Raw genomic sequence first — 22,258 nt, 5'->3', positions numbered from 1 at the left:
GATATGGGGAAAATGGGCTCCTTTCCCACAAAAAGATAAAAATTGTTGCTCCCATGATACACTCATTGTGAAAATAGACCTTGGTGTGCAGTTTCTCTGCTTCTTATCCTTCAGTGTGTCGTCAGAACCAATCCACAAGGCATGCAATGCCAGTAGCAGAAATGAGCCAGTTTGCTGTATTTCACAATACTGCACACACTTTAATAAATGATGGTATTCAATCTCAAATCTACCTGGTTTGGAATATACATTTGTGTCACCCGCAAGGCATGGACAATTTATGAATCAGGTACAATTTCACCCAGGAGCCCTCCAACAGCATGGAATTGTTATCAGACTGCAGTGTAGGCAGGGCTGGGGATTCGGAATGTTCACCAGAGCAGATTTCCAAAACTACTGCTTCCATAGGCACACAAAACGTTAACTGCTAACCCCTTATTCTCCTCGAAAGCCATGTGGAACATAGGAGCACAGGAACACAGGGACCTTCCTTATGCTAAAAACAAATACAAACTAGCCCACAGCTTTGTAAAATTAAAAATGCAGGATTTAATTGCATTTGCCTTCATAAAGGTTAGAGGGATTACTTTACAAGCAAGGGCAGCCCTAATAGGTTGATGCAAAAAAATACATTTGCTTTAAACCAATATTACCTATTAAATGCTATTGACTGAAAACTAATCAAATACACAAGCCAATTTGTAAAGGCGATTAATATAAGTTATACCCAAAGGGAGAGGTTGAAAAACTACTTTTGCATTTAATTAGGCAATTGAGAATGTTCTCATACGTTATTAACTATAAATTAATAAAAATATGCAAGGCAGTTCATTTAGGGCTGAGCAGTGTTTGGTTTGCAGCATTGTGATTTATCACCAACTAAACATTCCTGGCGCCACCACCGGCGGGAGGCTGCTTCAACCCTCCTTCCCCTCCACAGCAGGAGGAGGAGCCAGCCACTGAAGCTGAGCTGTTCTCCGCTCCATGCTCCACCTCCATGTTTTTTCAACATGGGGGGCAACCCCCACCCCAAAAATATTGGGAGGCCCAAAAGGGCTCAGCCCCCAGGAGCTGGCACCCCTGCATAATCTTGTCAGGCCCACACACCATATGTTAGAGGGACCTGTGCTAGTCGTGGCTCCTTCAATGGCTCAAACATCAGTCACTATTTACAACCGTCAAGGTGAGCCATGGGTGACCAATCACATAGATGTCTAGTTTGCAAAATATGTGTCCCTCAAAAAATGTGGCAAGTCTTTATGAATCAAGTATTCATATGGAACATCCAAGTCAAGTCCTATGAGATGTTTTCTATGCAATGAAAGACTCTTGCTGGACTAATAAATGTCTGGACTGGGCTATTGTGTAGAGAATACAAGAATCCCAAGACAAGTAGGCAACATGGAGCATGAAAAACAAAGTGAAAGTTGTAGGGTAATAGAAAACATTATCTGCAGCAGTTAATTAACCATTATAGTTAATTATATTATTGGGGGTACATGTTGTGCCAGGTAGCATGGCTCCTGGGATTCAGCAATTTTGCATTCCCTCTCCTATATATGGGTCTGCAATTATTTGAAATTCAAGCTATGCTGCAATTCTGAGAAGGGCCAAACATTCCAACTCCTCCTCTGCTCCCAGCTACTATTTGCCAGTGTCCTTCATTCATTACAGATGATTGTGCAAAAACAAAATTTCAGAAGCAGACAGTTGCAATTAGAATGATCAAAGAAAATAATTATGCTGATTTTTTAATAAAAAAAAACCAACTACAACAATTCAAGTTATTAAAAAACAGAAGCAGTTTCAAGTCAAAATAAATTTCTGATGCTATTTTCCATCTGCAAAGCCAGTATTGTACAAAAGGCAAGAAACCAGCAAAGGAACTAAACCGTTATGATATTTCCATCCTTTCCTAAGTTTTTGTTGAGCAAAATGCCATTTGCAGTGAAGACTGTTAGGCCTGGGAATAGACAGAGATGTACCCCAAAGCAAGGAGTCTAGGTTTTTTTCACCCCTCCAGCAAAATTTCTTCTTTTCATTGGAGTCTCCAGGTGTACTTATCTCTGCTTTGTAGTGTAATTTGGTCAACTACTTCCCAACTCTCCACACATTTCAGGCAGGCTGCCTACCTTTTTAAAATATATGTTCAAAGAACCAGTTGTAAATTTCACAGAATCATAGAATTGTAGAGTTGGAAGAGACACCGAGAGTCATCTAGTCCAACCCCCTGCAATGCAGGAATCCTGCCCACAGCTGTCCCTGGATGGGCTTGAACCATCAACTTTCTGGTTAAGAACTGGACGCACTGACCCATTGCACCACAGAGACCTTTTTATGTAGAGGTTATAAGATTGGAAGTGGGGTTTGTTCCAAAATACCCTGAATTTTTGCATAAATGTGAATTTGGATAATTTATCCGACATCCTTAATGGTGGGGGTTATACCACACAAGTGAAACCTACAACAAGATTTTGCAGTGTGGAGTTCACCTATATAACGTTCTAACTCCATATGCAGAATACTCCATTCCATTGCTCTCCCCTCCAGTTTTCTGCCCACCCTTTTCCAGTCAGCATTCTGAAGCAACCGAGCATGCTCAGTCTTCATTGGGCTGCTTGGTGTCACCCTCCCCCTTTAGGGGAACACTTTTTACTGACCAGCTGCATGGAGCTAAGCTAAGGCTTGGCTTAGTATCTTATCCAAACCCATACTTGTGATTAAGCCTCTCCTCACTAAGCACAATTCCTAGTTTGGATGACATGGTAAGCCAAGCTTTGACTTAGTTTAGCACTGTCATGGGAAGGATCAGGGAGATGCAAAGAAACTCTTATCCGGAAGCGTGAAGTCTCACTGAGCCATAGTTCGGCGTACTGGCTTATGCAGAGCAGTTGGTTATGTGACTGCAAGTTATAGATTTCCGCTTATTCCTTTTAGGGGTGCAGTGGCTTTGTGGGATGGCCAGTGCCTCCCCTCCCACCGACGATGCAGGGCTGGGAGTCAGGGTGTGATCCCCGCCAGAGGGTGAGCTTCAGCTCACGGAAAATCCTGTTCTGTCAGCCTGTCAAATTGTCCAATGGCAGGCAGGCTGGCATGGCTGGGCTTTCTGGGGTCGGGCTTAAGGGCATTTAAAACAGGCCATGGCAGGCCCTGGTGCCCAGCTCTTCTTTGTCATTTGCATCTCCCTGGGGTAAAAAACAAAAAACAGAGGTTGGCATACAACTTTGGGCAGACAGCTTGTCATGTGTCTGTTCTCAATGCTTCAGTTTTAATCCAATTTATGGGGTCGGTGTGCGGCCACAAAACCAACTACCTATTGCTTTTTTTAAAAAAAGAAGGCTATAAGGGCTATATGTGCTCTTTAAATGAAGGCATTTCATCCCATGTTTCTGCCACTCAGTTGCTTCTTAAAAATTCTCAGAGCCTGGAGCAGCGCTGTGAAAATCAGAGCCCTCCTTGAGAAGATCGGGGCTGCTGGAGAGTAAGTCTTTGCTTCATGTGAAGTCTTTTGTGTTCCAGGCTGAGTCTGTAGCAATTCCCAGTTTTATAAACATATTATGCACTGTTCCTGACAAGGAGGAAACTTGAGGCAGAATGCAAATAAATATACATTTCCCAACAGTAATTCCCACTGTCCAGGTGGCAATTCTACCACACAAGAGCTGTCTGCAGCAACAAGACAAAACATAGAGCATGATTCTGCCGCCATTCGTGCAGCTTCCCATACCAGAAGCTGATATAAAAACAAAAACTTACACCATCTTTTTCTTAGGACTGGATATTCTACTCACCCCAGTGGCAATTTTTTTCTATATAAAGTTGATACTGCTGCAGGTTGTGTGTGTGTGTGTGTGTGTGTGTCTTAGCCTAACTGGTTACAAATATACTCCATCAAATAATGGTGCTTTTTTGACCTCACACATTCAAAGTGAGCAGGAAAATATAATTGTAGACTTGGTAGGGTTGGTTGCTTATTTGAACTGACATATGTCTGTCAGGTGCCAGACATGCATAGAAGAAAAAAAGACATTCAAAAATGTCCTTACTTTCCTGTAGAGGTATCCAAGATTCATATAAATAGGGATTTTGTTTGAGAAAACAACAATTCCATGTTACACAATTTGAAGCTGAGGGACAAGAAGATTATGACATCTGAAATAGCTGGATTTGTTTATCAGATTTGGAAGGACTGTTTTTGAGGGGCCCATTGATTGCATCTGTTTGGTGGGGGGAATAAGAGTCCTCAAGTGGATTCAAAATTGCTGGACAGACTCAGATTATCCTAAAAGCCTTTAAGAGTTCAGTGGATGTTCTCCGGGTTTGTTGAGCTTTTTCTATTGCAAATTAGATCTTCCCTATATATTTGGAGAATGAATTAGACTGATTCATCAGCATACGGTATATTCTCAAGGCTTTGTGCATTTTCTGTGCCTGTTTGCCAGTCTATATACAACTATAGAATCTTTATTATTATTTTGCAGGCAGCACTGCTAAGTGAAATCTTTAAGGAGGAGAAAGTGTGAGGTGGCTAATCATGAGAAGAAATTATGCTTGCTGGAAGATATCCAGAGTTTAATTCTGAAGGCTGCACTAGATTCACTCTTGTTCACAGTCATAACTGTTTCACAAAATACAAGCGTTTAAGCCCCTATTCTTTATTCTTGTGCATCGAAGCACATCTGATCTATAAATGTATCTCATTGCAGACTAACATTCACCAGGCGGTTGCTGCTTATTTTTACTGCAAGAGGAACATCTGTCTGTTCACTGGGCTAGATGTGAATACCGTGGTTTAATTTCCCACTTTTGAAATCCATCTCCAGAGAAAAGAGGGAAGAATAAATAAGCCCGCTGCTTACCCACTTTCAAGTCTTTGCTGATCCTTGGCCTTCTATACATCAATACACACAGGACTGTGATATGTGGGATAGAAAGGTCAGCTGGGTAGAGTGCTCAATGTTTTTTTCAAAGGGGGAAAAATGATAATTAGTCACATAGGAAGCTGCCTTAGGCAATGTCAGGCTGTCTAGCTCCATATTGTCCACACGGCCTGGCAGCAGCTCTCCAAAGTTTCTGACAGGGGATATTCCCAGCCATACCTGGAGATGCCAGGGAGCATGTTGTTGTTGTTTAGTCGTGTCCACCTCTTCGTGACCCCATGGACCAGAGCACGCCAGGCACTCCTGTCTTCCACTGCCTCCCACAGTTTGGTCAGACTCATGTTGGTAGCTTCGAGAACACTGTCCAACCATCTCATCCTCTGTCATCCCCTTCTCCTTGTCCCCTCCATCTTTCCCAACATCACGGTCTTTTCCAGGGAGTCTTCTCTTCTCATGAGGTAGCCAAAGTATTGGAGCCTCGGCTTCAGGATCTGTCCTTCCAGTGAGCACTCAGGCCTGATTTCCTTCAGAATGGATAGGTTTGATCTTCTTGCAGTCCATGGGACTCTCAAGAGTCTCCTCCAGCACCATAATTCAAAAGCATCAATTCTTCAGCCTTCTTTATGGTCCAGCTCTCACTTCCATACATCACTACTGGGAAAACCATAGCTTTAACTTTACGGACCTTTGTCGGCAAGGTGATGTCTCTGCTTCAAACCAGGCTTGGGCAAGGCAGCCCTTTAAATCTAGGAGTACTTCAGAAAGAGGCTCATCCTCTCTAAAGAATGGCACATGGCAGCCCCAGCTTTTGATGTGTGACATGCTTCATGAATAACTTCTTGGATATGTTGGCTCTCAGCAGGTTGAGCAAGCATCTTGTTTACTTTCATTTAATTTGAACTGCATTTGGCCTATTTCAGAGGTATTAGGATGCTCTCCACCCACCCTACCCACTCCGGTTCCATTGACTTACTTAAACCGGTGGCTAGAGTGGTTCCCCCTGCCCTGAACTTCAGTGCTGGATATGTGTATATCATGATTAACTTTTCAACTCAGTAGTAAATTTTCATTTGTCATGGAAATTGTGAGTCATGAAAAAATAATCTAAACTTGGCTTGTTTGGACCCAGTAATAAAGCTTTTTACAAGACATGAAATAACCAGGCAGTGCAAATTCAGATCTCAACTGTTGTTGTTGGGGTTCTCAGACAGAAGCAAAATGATTCCAGATGCATTCAGGGTGCTTGTAGCTCTTGCCTTACTCTCTTTCATAAATACTGTTAAATTCTGATCAGTGTTCAAGATTGCATTTTGCCACCAGGGACTTAAGGTAATAGAGCAATATTTCTACAAGATTTGTTGCCAATGTCTTCCAAAGGCTAGACTTCAGCACACAAAGCAAGCTTCTTTAATATTTTATTCCCCAGGGTTAGCTTTTTAATGTTCAGTGCTTCCAAAAGTAAACAGAGAAAATACCTGTTTAGTCTCAATACAGATCAAAAGATTATTTTGCAAAGATGGAATGACCTTGGTAATAGTGGTTACTGACGGAGTGAACCAATGCATGAGATCTGCAGAATTCAGCACGATTCAGAAAACAAAACAAAAAAGGAAGATCACCTTCAAATTATTTCTTTGTGTAATGCACCATAAAATAATAGAAATAGTTTTTTTAATTGAAAGAAGTGTTGTACAATCTTGCATTTTAAACTTAATTTAATCAAGTAATATTATGAATAGGATTTTAAATGCTGATTTTAATGTATTTTATATTGCTGTAACCTGACCTGAGACCTACTAGTGATGGATGGATTATTGTTTTTTTCCTTCCTGTGATTTAAGTACCAACACATTGGCTTAGCACTAGAAATTGTTGGTATGATTAAGTATCAACATATTGGTACAGCATCTGAAGTCTCCATTCTAACTAATAGAAATGAAAAGCCATGAATATGGCCACACCTTAAAAGAAAAAAAGCAATAGGGTTATAGCTGTAAATAAAAGAAAACTGCAATATGTGAAATAAAATTTTACATGTTATGTCTGCAGAAATCTTATATAGTCAAGAGTTACTTATCATAAAATTAATTCAGCCTTTTTCTTCTGTACCACTTCACTTTAGCCTATGATTAAATTCAGCCTCTAATTCTGGAAAGAAGTGTGTTCATTTAGGCTCCAAGTCCCTACCCCTGGCTGCCATTATTTTATATGCAATGTATATCCAAATGCAGTTGTTCATCTCAGGCTTCTTCAAGTCGTTGCATCAGTTTGGATATCAAACTGCTGAGTCTTCACGGGAGGAGCCATATTTTTAACCTACAAGGACAGAACCACTATTCACTTCATATATCATGCCTTTCATTTGAAATCCCAAGGTGCTAGTAAGCAAATGGCGTTTCCATGCGCTCTGGCTTCCATCACGGTGTTCCATTGCACCAGAAGCAGTTTAGTCATGCTGGCCATATGACCTGGAAAGCTTCTGTGGACAAATGTTGGGTCCCTCAGCCTGAAGCGAGATGAGCACCACACCCTATAGTCGCCTTTGACTGAAGTTAACCACCAGGGGTCCTTTACTTTTTTATTTACCTACTAGTACAGTAAATAAAAATTAAAAAATGCAATGCAAAATAAAACAGCAGCCAACTGGCCACGCCAGATGTTTCATTAAGAAATGCAATGGCAGCCTGGGATGATTTGCTACTGTAGACAACATGCCCTGCAGCCCCACCCCTACATCTAGGCCCACACCCTCCAACATTTCTCTGATGAAAATAGTGATGTCCCATTCCATAATGATAATTTTATTATTTATACCCCACACACCTTACTGGGTTGCCCCAGACACTCTGGGCAGCTTCCAACATATATAAAAACATGATAGAAAATTAAACATTAAAAAAACCTTCCCTATACAGGATTGCCTTCAGACAGATCAGGGGTTGGATAAATCCATACCCTCCAACATTTCTCCAATGAAAATAGGGACGTCCTAAGGAAAAGCGGGACATTCCGGGATCAAGTCAGAAACCAGAACGGCTTTTCTAACTCAGGTATGTCCCTGGAAAATAGGGACTCTTGGAGGGTCTGTAGGCCTTCTCTCTGCCTCTCATTGCACCCTGACACCACAACTACACCCCTGCCCACAGCAGGAAGGGTTCAGCATTAAGGGTGAGAATGTGGCAGTCAATAAAGCCATTCAAAGCTTCCACCCTATAAATAGTCTTACACTGTTAATGTGCTGGCACCTCAAGTCCCAACTACAGTGTTCCCAAGTGAGTTCACTTCTCTTCCTCTAATTCTTTCACAGCTGTTGTTACTTATTCTTACCACCCCTGCACTGCTGCATATAATTTACATTCCTACACATATCATTTATATTTTGCATCATTGATTCGATTCCAAAAATTTCTTTCCTATTTAGTCTAATAGATGTAAAACATGATTTAGACATTTGCTCATAAATGTGACTGAAACCAGCTGTGCCTCCACAAGTGATTGGATAAAGCACAATATTTAATATCTTTCTGCCTGCATTAATGGGAATTTCACACTTTATGTGCGGTAACAAACACATGCTTGCATCCTCATGTGCACATGGTGGGAAGCAGTGGCCTATCCAGTCATTCTGGTGTGTGTCTTAAACAGAAAAGGCTGCAGCTTTAACCCCACTTACCTGAAAGTAATATCCACTGAATTCAATAGGACTTTCTTCTGAGTAGGCAAGGTTAGCTTTGTGTTGAAAGTGAGAAAGATAAAATACGCTGCATATGTGAAACTCATCCCTAAGTAAACGCTGACACTATAGACATCTTTCTCTCCCATGTGAGAGAAGTGTGTGTGCATGTGTATATATCTTCTCTCAGATGGAATAATTCCACGTGTGCTTAGAGGAAGCATATAGCATGTGTCACCCAGAAACAAAGACAGAACGCTTTCTGCTTATAAAAACAACTTTTTGTTGCTTATTCATATGCAGATGTTACTGTTTATTCATATGAAAATCTTTGTTGTTCATTCATATGCAGATGTTTGCAGATTTCATTGACTGGACATTTAAAATTCACACCATTAATCAACTAAAATTTATTTGCGTGACACTGTAATACAGTATGTATCTGAAGAAGTGTGAATGCACATGAAAGCTCATACCAAGAACAAACTTAGTTGGTCTCTAAGGTGCTACTGGAAGGAACTTTTTATTTTATTTTGTTTTGACTATGGCAGACCAACACGGCTACCTACCTGTAACTGGAACTGTAATACAGAGTGAGAGCGATATGCAGGGACTGAAAATATGGAAGAACATAAGAAGACCCCTGCTGGCCAATGGCCCATCTAGTTCGGCATCCTGTTCTCACAGTGGCCAACTTGATGCCTGTGGTAAGCATGCAAGCAGCACTCTTCCCTCCAGCAGTTTCCAGCAGCTGGTATTCAGAGCCATCCTGCCCTCTGGTCTTGGAGGCAGAGCATAGCCAACTAGAGTAGCCATTGAGAGCCTTGTCTTCCATGAACTTGCCTAATCCTCTTTTAAAGCCATCCATGTAGGTGGCCATCACTGGCTCCAGTGGGAACAAGTTCCTAGGTTTTAACTATTTACTGTGTGAATATGAATGAGCACTTTCCTTGATATGTCTTGAATCTTCCAGCATTCAGCTTCATTGTATGTCCATGAGTTCTAGTGTTATAAGAGAGGGGGAAAACCTTTGCTCTTTCCGCTTTCTCCATACCATAGTTGTATAGGCTTCTATTGTGTCACCTCTTACTTATCTTTTCGCTAAACAAAAAAGCCCCAAATCAGTGGTGTAGCATGGGGGGGGGGGTAGGGTCCCAGGGGCGGTTACGCCAGGAGCAAAATTGTTAGGAGGCATTGGTGTTGCCTCAGTACAGCTGCATGCTTCCCTTGCTGGGCTCTGTTATAAACAGCTTCTCTGTGCAAACCAGGAAGTGACCTCTCCAGACAACGGAACAATTCTTCTTTCCTTATCTCTGCAGCTGCCGTCTTCTGAGTGATACGGACACCATTAGGCAGTTTAATGCACATGCATACTCCATCCATTCCCCTCCCTCCCCTCCCCCTCCACACAGCCCTGGGCTGTGCAACCCACGCTACGCCACTGCCCCAAATGCTCCAACTTTTCCTTGAAGGGGAACTGCTGCACCCCCTTTCATTCTAGTTGCCCTTTTCCAAATCTTTTCCACCTCTGCAACCTCCTCTTTGAGGCCAGGCAACCAGATCTGTAGACAGTTACAATTGTGGTTGCACCATAGAGTTGTATAATGGCATTATAAAACCAGCAGTTTTCTTTTTTAGTTCCTTTCCTAATGACCCCTGGCATGGAATTTGCCTTTTCCACAGCTGCTGCACAATGGGTCCACATCTTCAGACACACTAAGATATGCTGCAGCAGCAGGAACAGGCTGCTTGTCTGTGAGGGTGTCTTTTGCTGGATCAGGATGTTTAGTTTTCATAAAGCCAGTGCAGAAATTCACATCTCATATTTCTCTCAGGAGCAGATCTAAAATTCTACCTATCAATCCACTCTGGTTCTTGATTTGTCTCATAAGTAGCAACCTTATTCCAATGTAAGCAGAGCTAAATTTCATTTTGAAATACAGGAGGTACACATTAGTTTCCCAAATCAGATGATGACTTGTAATAAATATTTTAAATCTGAATTTCATTCCTACCAACAGCAGACATTTCAAGATTATTTCTGTTTAACCTAACAAAGCCATGTCAGCACAGATAAAAATTATGCCAGAAAAGATCAGTCAGTATAATCCTATAGAATGACAGAAGATGAATTTATTCTTGCCATATTTTTTACCTGGCTGCGCTAACTACAATATTTTTATTGTGGTTTAGAAGGCATATATAAAACATACATTTCTGCTTTCAGTTTATTTGATCTGTGGAATTAATCAGATTATGCTAATATTTAACAAAGGTTTTTTTTTAAAAAAAATCAGATTTTATTCCTCTTGGCTGTACTTAAATGAATCACATCCCTTGCATTATGTGACATTTTTCTTTTTCTTTCTCAAAGACCCAAGGGCATTATGTGAACATTCTTTAACTTGTATAACATCAAATGTGCATTTCTCTATTGTCTTCCAAAGTGGTTTATTGAGGTGAAACTGAAGACCGCATGAAAAATAGAACAAAACAAAAACATTATTTGATATGATTAATGTCTGTTCAGGGAGAGGATCACGTCACCAGAATTCTTCAGGCCATCAATCTGAAAAAAAAAACATGAAATGTTTCTAAATGGCACAATCCTGTGATTCTAGTGCTCGTATTACCACAAAAGGCAGTATTTACCTTGTTCGTTTGGAAACACGAACACAGCACCCACCCCAAGGGCACCCACCTCTTTACAAGTGAACCACAATGCCTATAGGAAGGAGGTTGGTTCCCCTCACATAATGTTACTGAAGCATACAACCCCCAAATGTCCTGTTTAACGAAGAAACTGAAAAAAGCAGTTTAGTTGTGAAGACAGTAAGAAAATCAAGCAATCCCAAAGTCAGTAATACCCCCAGGCTGAGCTGCCCATGGCCTGCAAATAGTAACTCCACAGAGGAGTGATTCAGCTTTTATCCTGTTCCCTCCCACTGGAGTCAACAGGAGGGGAATTACACCCCATCTTATTGTGGTCAAGTTTCCTACTAGGGTAGTGGGCATGTATGTCGAGCAGGGGATAATTAGGAATGAGCATAGATTTGTCCCTCTCCTATGCCACTCACAGTACATTCATTTCATTCATTCATTTGCTATATTTCTAGGTCGCCTTCATCAGATTCCATCAGAATCACAAGGTGGCATACTGTATTCATATTTACAGTAAAACAAAGAAAACAATTACAAAATGAAAATCAAAACAATTGATGCAACCAAACACAACTATTTCACTGCAGCAAATGGGACACTTCTAATCCATGTCAGTCTCTTCAAGCAATTCATCTCAATGTCCCAATGGCCTGAGTGAAAAGATAGGACTTAGGTCAACAACATAACCCTACTAGTAAAGATGTCATATGCAAGGGGAGGGAATTTCAGAAGTTTCCTTAGATGAATCTGCAAATCTAATGCTTTTGTGGATTTTGATGTTAACAAAAAGAGTGTGTGTTTAATATTGTTGTGTGTGTGTTTTATTTTACAGTTCCGTTTTTACAGCTCTCCTTTTCCACACTTGCTAATTTCCACACCTCATCTAAGAGCTCCCTTTTTTAGGATAGATTTATGGAGAGACTTGTTAACATAGCAATAACCACATTTTTCACTCTGCTACTGCCTGTCAGCACCTACCTTATAGGGGCATTAGATGATTCAGACTCAGCTGATCTGGCACACGGAATGACTTCTCTACAGACAAAGGTGAGCTTCTGCCATTGCAATGAGAGCGGAAATGTTTTGTTTGCAAGTGGGGAATAGGGCTATGTGTTCTCAGAGACTAGATGCATCTGAACATCAGTAAGAACATACAAGTTTACCTCCTTCGCTTCCTATCTCCAATCAGCATGTAGGGTAAGGGTGGAAGCATTTCCATAAGAAACCCAGAACTTGCTGATTTCCATACAGTTCTGGGTTCATTCTAGAAATAGCAGAGCAGGTGTTTGACACATCCTGCCACAAGTGGCCTCAAGTGCTCCAAAAGAGCAGCAATGTCACCACTGCTTTGGTGTGCTGGAGACTTTGAAGAACACCAGGTAATGCCCAGCACAATCTGAGAGATGTCTCTGGACCTAGCCAGGCTTTGCTTTGTACTCAAAAACTCTGCTTACAACTGTGGCTGAAAATGTATTGCTTGAACTGTATCATATTTTTCAGGTATATTTTAGCTCAACAGCCTACCATGTTTTCAGACCTGGGACTAAGGATGCTCAAATCTTTCAATTTAAGTTTTTCTTAGCTTCTCATTTTTCTACTATTAAGATGAGCTCTGCACATCAGTTTGCATATTTAAAAAAATTAACAAGTCTCCATGAAAATTCAGCCACATTTTAGTGTGAATTTTTCCACCTATACACATCTTTGTATGCAATTTTGTCTAATACATACATTTTTGCAAAGCAATTTTGCCTTATATAATGCACTTGTGCATGTTATTTTCATATAATATATGCATTTTATAGGCACTTTACCCCAGTGTGCATTACTTTGCTAGAGAACAATATTACAAAATTCAGAGAACTGCAAATTTCAAAGGATGACTGTGTTTTAGTACACATATTGTTCTGGAAAGTGTGAATTAGTTAGGTTCACCTTACGAACTGAACTGAACTGAATTTCTTCCCCATCAGTATCTGGGTCCCACTTTTAAACCAAACATGCTTTTTGGGAATCCATTTCCTAATTTTGTACCCTATTTTTGTATGGTGGCAGCACTGTTGCTTTAACCCCTCTTAGATCAGGCCACAACTCAGAAGTGAGACCCAACTCACCAGTCAAAGACCAAAGGCATAGCTGTCCTTTCCTGCCATCCCTTGTTCAGGAGAAGAAAACCTCCATCCCTTGCTCAAAGCATATTGTTTGTGCAAACTGAAGCAATGAATTGCCAACCTGCTTGCTCACTGGCCTGTTCTCCTGGTGATTCAGTTTGAATTGTCTGTCCTTTCTGTAAATCTTAATGCCTCATTAGATTGCATTAAAGATGACAGTGCCTATTGATGGTAGGTCTGAAAACCAGAGATTATGGTGTCATACAACACCAGGCAATATATGAGTCATTCAGCCCCTTTGAAAGTGTCTCACATCTGGCTGGCAGTGAATGGAGCCACTGTCAAACCATTTGCTGTTGTAGTACCTGGTTCCTTATGTTCCAATTACAAGTTTTGAATGAAGGAGTTAGGAGAGTCTGGGGAATTGTGGCTGTAGTTCACACAAGCTAGCTAAACAAAGGAAGCCCTGTTCCTCATTATGCTCCTGCACTTAATTAGGAAGTGAGTTTGTTGATCGCTAGCTGCATCAAGAACCACTCATTTATAGCAGAACAGTTTAGCGATTCTATGAAAGTTTATTTCAATGACATCTTACACTTTGGCCAGGAGGGAGAGGCCTTTGTTTCATCTGAAGTGAAATATGTTTCTTGTAGTCATTTGCCTTGACAGGAGGAGGAGGAGGAGGAACAGCCGTGTTTTCTTTCACTGGGAGGACACATAATGGAACAGGAGGGGAGAAATGGGAAACATGTCATTGCAGTAGGCAGTTAATTGTTTTAGGAATGGGACTTTGTAACATGGGTGCTTTAAGATGCCGCGTTGGTGCCGTTCCCATAACTTTTGGCTAAGAGATCAAGGTCAAATCACTTACAGGTCTGACAATTTATCACTCTCTGTTTGGAAAGTGCTGATTTTACTGGTTTATAAAACAATGTAATGCTTTCTCTCTGGACAGGCTGAAGACTATCTCATCTGGGAGGCTGATAATTTAATCAGCAAGCAAGAGAGGCAGAATGCAGTTGGCTTATACTAAAGATGCCCTTGCTACAGAGGAAGTAATTGTTGTGGCCATCCTCTCAACAGAAAATGCACACACAGTCCTTTTCCATTACATAAGGATGCCAGCCAATAACCCGTTTAAGCAATGCTTCGTTCCCAGGTCTAGCAGAAATGAATGGCTAAGGAAATGCCTTGCTAAAAAGCTGATTACATTCCAGTACGCTGAGAATGAAAATCACCTGGAAAAAAATGTTCATTCATGGCCCAAGAGTAACATTAATGTTCACCTATGTCTCTGCAGTTTGAATGTATGAATAGAGAAGCTATTAAAGCAATACTAATATTCTCTTCCCTTTCTTGGATGTTTCCCCCCTACTGTTTTAAGCCAACTCCATTATCTAGCTGTGTGCTGTTTCAACCTTAGGTCAAAGAGACCCAGAATATCAAGGGTCCAATATAAGGCAGTGGAGTGCACAAGAAAGAACAAACCTTTTCATTAAAGAAAATGTTTCAGTTTTAGGATGTGTGTGTGTGTGTGTGTGTGTGTGTGTGTGTGTGTGTAAAAATGCCAAAAAGAATTAGAACACATACACAATTCTCTGTGCTGGCCATGATTTTCTGTGTTTTACTTCTTTTGTTCCCTAACCAGTTTTCTAATGTGGCAGCCTTCCCCATGCCCCACAAGTGCCAGTTTTGACCTATGAAGCCTTATGCAGCTCAGGACCCCAGTACCTCAAGGATTGCCTCTTCCCACATAAACCAGCCTGGCCCCTGCATCAGGGGCATAGCATGGGGAGGTCGGGGAACATAGTCCTGTGTGCATGAGTTTGAGGGGGCTGAGTCAGGACCCCCCATGCAGGGATCACCGTACTGCCCTGCCTGCCACCTGGTGTCTCTGGGCCTTGCCACTGCACCCCAGCCCCCTTGCCGAATGGCTGCCCGGCCAGTGATGGGGGGGATATGCCAGCCAAGGGCCACATCGCTTGGGTCAATTCCCCACTGCACCAGCAGGCATCACTAACCATTAAGCCTCACTAATCATTAAGCTTGCTAGTAACAGCTAAGCGGAAGAGAATTCAGTGGAAGACACAAGATTAGTGCAACATAATAGGAAGACTGGGGTGGCGGAGAAGACTTGAGTGTTCATTGGTAGTTAAAACATTGATAGCTCAATCAATTGTGTCTGCAAGAAAATATGTTATAGTCTCAAGCTGAGGTTTAGCACATTGTTATTAATTATGGAGCAATCAGGTTTGGCAAGCACAAATGTATTCAATCACAGCATTTCTATAGCAATTCCCCGTAGCAACATGAGTGCATGATTACCAAAAGAATGTGAAATGTTCTTCTTTATATGATATATTTTAGTGTATATGAGGTCAATATAACTTGATATTCAGTTGAACAGGGCAAGTTATATAGGTCTGGGTGACCTAGCTCAGTGACAAAGCACACACAGAAGGTCCCATGCTCAAACCTAGTATCTCAAGGAAGGACGGGAAAGGACCTCTGTAAAGCTGGTGCCAGGCAGTGTAGATGGAATGCAGAACCTGTCTCCATCCAGATGTTGTTGGACTCCAACTTCCATCATCCTTGACCATTAACCATGCTTGCTAGGGCTGATGGGATGCAGAGTACCACAGCTACTGGAGGGCCAAGGTATCCTCATTACTCGTTTAGACAATACCTAACAAGTTAAGTAGACCAATGGTCTGATACAGTGTAAGGCAGCTTCCTGGATGAAGTAAATGACTTAAGACAGTCATGGGGAACCTGTGGTCCACCTTATGCTGTTGGACAACAACTTCTATCAGTCTGAGCCAGCATGGCCAATAATTAGGGATGATGGGAGTTGGAGTCCAACAACATTTGAAGGGTACTATGTTGGCTAACCTTGCAGTATGAAAGTATTATAGTTCATAAAAAGCCACATGTTTCCAATGCCTCACCAAAGAAAGCTTGCAGCATCTAGTATTCCATGCAGTCTTTTAAAGCTCCTGGACAAAGCAAATTGCAGCACTAAGACTACCACTTTGAAACTTCTCCCTTGTGCTTTCTTCACACCAAGAGGTAGAGAAAACAAAATTCTCAGCAACACTCAAGAACAGACAGTGTGTAATCCTAAAGTGCTACTTCTATAATACTTAGCTTTTGGTGGGCTGGAGTTTTGCTTTTCCTTCAGGAAACCATTAATCAGATCCCCAAGTACAGTAATTGGACCATGTCCAACAGGAGCTGAACTAGGCTTCCCCTCCTGTTGTCTCAGACATAATATGACCAAATACGGGGGAGACAGTGGGAAATCAAGATTTAAAGCACAGTGTGTTAAACAAACAAGGTGTTTGCAAGGCATTGCCAGCAGAGAGTATTCCGTTCTACTAAATTATTGCAGAATCACAATTTGGGCTAATAATACACCTGATCTCAACAATCAATGGTAGCCTCATCTCCACTTGCATTCTCTGTGCATTAAGTGTGGGTGCAGGCAGCTTGGGCGTAGGCTGTTGTGTACACTGCAGCCACTGCCAGCCCAAGCTGGGAAAAGAGGCGCACGGGTGCAGCAGTGGCCCTACATGCCCGCGCCCGCGTGCCTTTTTCCCTGGCTCGGTCTGGCAGTGGCTCGGTCTGTCCTCTTTTTTGCTCTTCGAGATATGGCAACCCTAATGAAGCACCCATGACAGATGACCCTCCAACCTCTGCTTGAAGACCTCCAAGGAAGGAGAGTCCACAACCATTCCACTGTGTAGATCATGGCAGCTGGCCTGACTATGAGTAGTGTCATCTCTGACCAGTGGCCATGCTGGTTGGAGATGATAGGAGTTGGAGTTCAACAACTTCTGAAGAGTTCCCATCCCTACTATGTCCAACATGACAATATAGAAATATTAAGCAATTTTAGAGCCCACTGACGCCAATTAAATTGTTATGGTTAATAAAAAAAAGACTATGAGTAAAGGAATGCATGGTGCTAATCATACATAGTTTGTTTCAAAACTGAAAGCAGAGTTACAGCACAATCTATACGTATTTCATCACAAGTTGCTGGAATAGGCAGCAGCCTTGAATTAACACTCACTGCATTGAGAAGAAAAGGTCACTAAGGGGTTAATGTATCTGGGAGAGGGGGCTGGGTGGCTTTCCTGTGTTGTGAGCTTAGTTTCAGTTTCCCCTTCCCTTGCTTGCTTCTGTTTGCAGCATGTAATGGATGATCATCTTACCTAAAGGAACCCGTTTAAATCTTATAGCTATGCCTGTCTTGCTTGGAATAAGACAAAGAACCTACACTGCAACAGAAGTAAGTCTGACTGTGTGCTCAATTGGGCTTGCTCCCTAGAGTTTAGGCATGTAGCCTTAACCTTCTGTTCCGGAGTAAAACTGGCTGCTAACCATACCAACCACAGCGACTAAATTGACTCCAAAAGCTGTGAATTCCATCAGAAAGATAAATTGAGGAAAGATCACCAGAGATGTTGTTTTGGGACTGGACATGCAAGCAGAAATGTTCCAAGTCTTTCCCCATAGCAGGAAGTTCCCATTCCAAAGCTGGGAATATAAGGAAATCATTCAGACCTGTGCAGAATTTCCTCTCTTTTGTGTCAGGCAGATAACAAAGATAACTCCTTTGGTGGAGCCAAGGGCACTCAATTGAAGAGAACTTTCATTCTGCCACAAAAAAATAAATTCATAAAAGTTCAGTTTGTAAATATTTGGACCCAAAGAACTATCAATGGAAGGCAAAAATACATTAGTACTGTACTAAACACTCAGACCCTTCAAGTGTCCCTATTTTCCAGGGATGTTCCTGATTTAGAGAAGCCGTCCCTGTTTCTGATTTGATCCCAGAATGTCCTGCTTTTCCTTAGAATCCGGACACAAGAGTTGTTCAGCTTTTTTGCAGAATCTCTCCCCCCACCAAAAAAAAATATTGACAGCTATGTCCGGGAAATTCCAGACATATGGCAGCAACCCTTTAAAAGACACCTGGAGGCAGCCCTGTATAGAGATGTTTTTTCATGTTTAATGTTTCATTATTATTTTATATATGGTGGAAGCCGCCCAGTCAGATGGGTGGGGTATAATATTGTTGTTGTTGTTGTTGTTATTGAATTGGGCGTCCCTATTTTCATTGGAGAAATGTTGGAGGGTATGCTCAGTGCCACAATGCAGCAGTGGTGTGTGGAATAAAATATCCTGAAAGATGGCTGGGCTGGCTGGCTCATATCCTGAACAGGAGCACTCCACGTTGCTGGTCCTACTTGTAAACAGATGCTTACAAAGCCTTCAGTGCTTATTCCTCCAGGAGGAAGCTGTCAAGCGGATGCTGTCAAAAGCAGCCCATTCAGAGAAGGGAGAATGCATCTGATTTATACACACTTGTAACTGTTGTTTGACAGAGAAGAAGGTCTGCAAACATAACTACAGAGAAGTTTCCACCAGGTATATAATGTTCTAAACAAATCTTTTTGTTGCACCAGCAATTTTTTTTTAAAGAGCATTGTTTGGTTTAAATAGATTTCTGGCTTAGGGATTTTTTAAAAGGAAAAAAAAAATCAGCCTTCCCAATGATATTTCATGGAAACTTCCATAAGTAAAAACATCCTAGGCCAGGAAATTTTATACGCATCCTCAGTTCTACCTCTTTAAATATTTTAAAGGAAACACTGTTTGTTCTCTGCGACTGGTTAATTGCATTTTAATTTGGTAATTGCAAACAGATCCCAGTGTCTTAGCTTCCCCGTAAGCATAATAAATATTAATGTGGTGGAACAAGGGATGCACTTGCGAACTCCAGAGGCAGGGATGGGAATTCGATTCGCTGATCATTTCTCCTGTATCACATGGTTTTGATTAAAGACTTTCTTGAAACAGATGTAGTATGCAGGACATATATAATACATGCAGCTTCTATAAACATGAAATGCTTACCAATATATATTTAATTTTATCCATTTTAGTTCAAACCACGAAGCCCATTTGGTTCATATTTCTCCTAGCATTCATTCTAATTCTCAGTCGACCCATTGTAATAGATTCAAACAATGGGTTTGCTTTAAAAAAAAAGTTTCTCGTGAAATTAGGAGAGATCCAACTCTACCTACCATTCTATGATTTTCAGGCGTTGCAGTAAATGAAACAGCACACTCTATCCAACCTTCCGATGCATCCCTAGAAGTGTTTCTGCTGTGCTTATTTTATTTTAAATTGCCCTAGTGAAAATTCCTGAGTTTATCCAGATTCTATTTTATTTGTAACATTTCTTACCCGCACTTCACAAAAAGGTTTTACTTTTCTAGGAAATGTATTCTCATTTTAAAGAAACTATTCTTTTGCTTGATTGTGCAAAGAGTCAGTGGTAATATGAGTACTCTCTTTAAGCTCACCTGAGGATTTTATGTCATTAAATCACCACTTCTGGTGTGTTTAAGATATATCTGTATATCTGTGCGTGTGTGCACATGCATGTGTATACATGCACACATGTACACACACACACACACACACATACAGTTTTGTGAAACTATCTGTTGCTTTCTATTTGTTGCCGATCCCATTTCCTTTCTTACCTTCTGTGACTGTTGTCATTCCTACATGCTTCTATCCCAGCATTGACATTGTGTGTTGCTGTTTATGCAAAGTTATGAATATTCACAGATGTGCACATGAATGTCAAACATTTTTTTAATGGTACTTTGTAGGTAAATGATTGAGCACTAGCCTAGGCATGATGAGACAGCCATGTGCATCCCTCCATATGCCTGCTATCTTCCTATATTAAGTGACTGTGGCTTTCCATTCCTTACATTAAAAGAGAATGCAAGGAAGGTTGTGAGCTGCTCCTTATTGCTCTGTCTCCCATTGTTTCAAGTCATTCTCCCCTCTCCGACAGCCTCACCCTCTTCTGGTATCAGAGTCGGGGTTGGACTAGATGACCCTTGGTGACCCTTCCAACTATACAATTCTATGATTGTATGAAGAAGCATGAGAATTTTTTTGTTCTGGGGCTCCTCTCTGGTCGTATAAGTTAGATTTCTGTAAATACAAAGGAAAAAATCATTACTGCCAAATCCTCTGTGACAATAGAGCCAATTTTGGAGTTAGAGAATACTGTCCTATATTGAGAGGCCCATCCTAGATCACTAAATAGGACCCCCCTACTAGCATAAGAGCGGCACTGATGAATCTGCATTTATTTATTCAACAAAAGTGCCATGAGTTTTCACAGAACCATTCAGGAGTAATTTCCATAGAATCAAGGGAGACTTAAAACAACTTTTATATGTTCCATTAAGTAGCACGATTGCCATTGCCTCAGTGTTTGGTCCTAAACCATTCCAACTCACATGGATTGCTGGCATAGCTCAGTTGGTAGAGCATGAGTCTGTTAATCTCAGGGTTGTGGGTTCAAGACCCATGGTGGGCAAAAGATTCCTGCATTGCAAGGGATTGGACTAGATGACCCTCATGGTCCTTTCCAACTCTACAAGTCTATAATTCCATGTATAAATCTTCGTGTCTATTCCTACTGCCAAAGTTACATCACTCCTACTGTGGCTGATATCACCAGCGTAGTCCATAATTATTCAATCAACTAAAATGATGGCTGAAATATATGCAGCATCATTACACCAGTGTGGTGTAGTGGTTAAGAGCGGTAGACTCATAATCTGGGGAACCGGGTTCGCGTCTCCACTCCTCCACATGCAGCTGCTGGGTGACCTTGGGCTAGTCACACTTCTTTGAAGTCTCTCAGCCCCACTCACATCACAGAGTGTTTGTTGTGGGGGAGGAAGGGAAAGGAGAATGTTAGCCGCTTTGAGCCTCCTTAGGGTAGTGATAAAGCAGGATATCAAATCCAAACTCTTCTTCTTCTTCTTCTTAACATTAAAGGATGAATAAGACACTACAACTGTACAAGTTGAGATACACTATCCCCAACTATGAGAACTTTGACATTAAAAAATAATCAATAAAGGTTTTTGTTGATCCAGAAAGCTAGAAATGTGTCACTTTTGTTTTCAAATCAGGCTTCTCAATCTACATTATTTGGGACTCCATTCAGCCCTTTCTAGCCCATCTATTCTCTACCCAATCTATTTGAGAAACATATGGAGGAAAATGATGTCACCTCTTGTATGGCCTTCTTTACCAAAGTTTAAACAGAAATGACTGATGTCCGTATGTGCTAATTACTTAGAAAATGAATGGTTCTTTTTCAAGTGGTAGGCAGACAATGAGACACCCAGAAATATATAGGGGGGGGATTCTGACCCTATTAATTCATTCTGTACTTCCTTTGAAGGAAAGCCAGAAATAAACCAGATATCTCTCTGGCTTCCTCTATCAGCCTTGTAGATAATCCCACTTTGGTAACAGTCCATATGGGCAATGATCAATCGGTGGGAGTGGATTAACAGCAATCTGAAAACACACTGCAACAAAGGCTTTCCCTCGCAACCTGGCTCACAGTCAGAGAATTAGCTTTGTAAACTAATTGCTGACAGATGAAAGATAAATATGCTGTTATCATAACAATGTTCTCTCACTCTTTAGAAAAGGGGGATGGGTTAAAGTTTAAACACCGGGTTATAAAAGACTAGTTCATTCTTTAAATACAGCAATCTAACTTTTGCATAAAGTTTAGGACTCCGCTGTGTTTTTAAAATGGGAGTGGGATTGTCACACAGTAAGCGTAAAAAATCTGGGGTTTCAATACCACTGGCTTTTGCTAAGTGAAGTATTTTTTTCATTACTTCTTTTCGTACTGTAGCTGTGGCAAGTATTCCACATTACATCTCTTTGTCAAAGCTCACTGCAATTCTGGATGCAATTCTGGACATATCCCCTCCTTGGGGAGGATATACCATTTATTCTGAAGGAGAGGAAGTAGAAGACTAAATGTGATTCTAGATGTTCCACAGTGAGGTTATTAGAAC

General features: G+C 41.2%; 1 non-coding gene across 1 annotated transcript; it reads left to right on the top strand.

Annotated features, from left to right (window-relative positions):
* The first annotated feature begins 20,672 nt into the window (after nucleotides 1-20,672).
* On the top strand, nucleotides 20,673-20,745 carry TRNAN-GUU. Its single transcript has one exon. It is a non-coding gene; the product is annotated as a tRNA-Asn (tRNA).
* The last annotated feature ends 1,513 nt before the right edge of the window (nucleotides 20,746-22,258 follow it).

This window comes from Lacerta agilis, chromosome 11 (assembly GCF_009819535.1).
Source record: "Lacerta agilis isolate rLacAgi1 chromosome 11, rLacAgi1.pri, whole genome shotgun sequence".
NCBI lineage: Eukaryota > Metazoa > Chordata > Lepidosauria > Squamata > Lacertidae > Lacerta > Lacerta agilis.
This window is presented reverse-complemented; position numbering and strand designations above follow the sequence as displayed.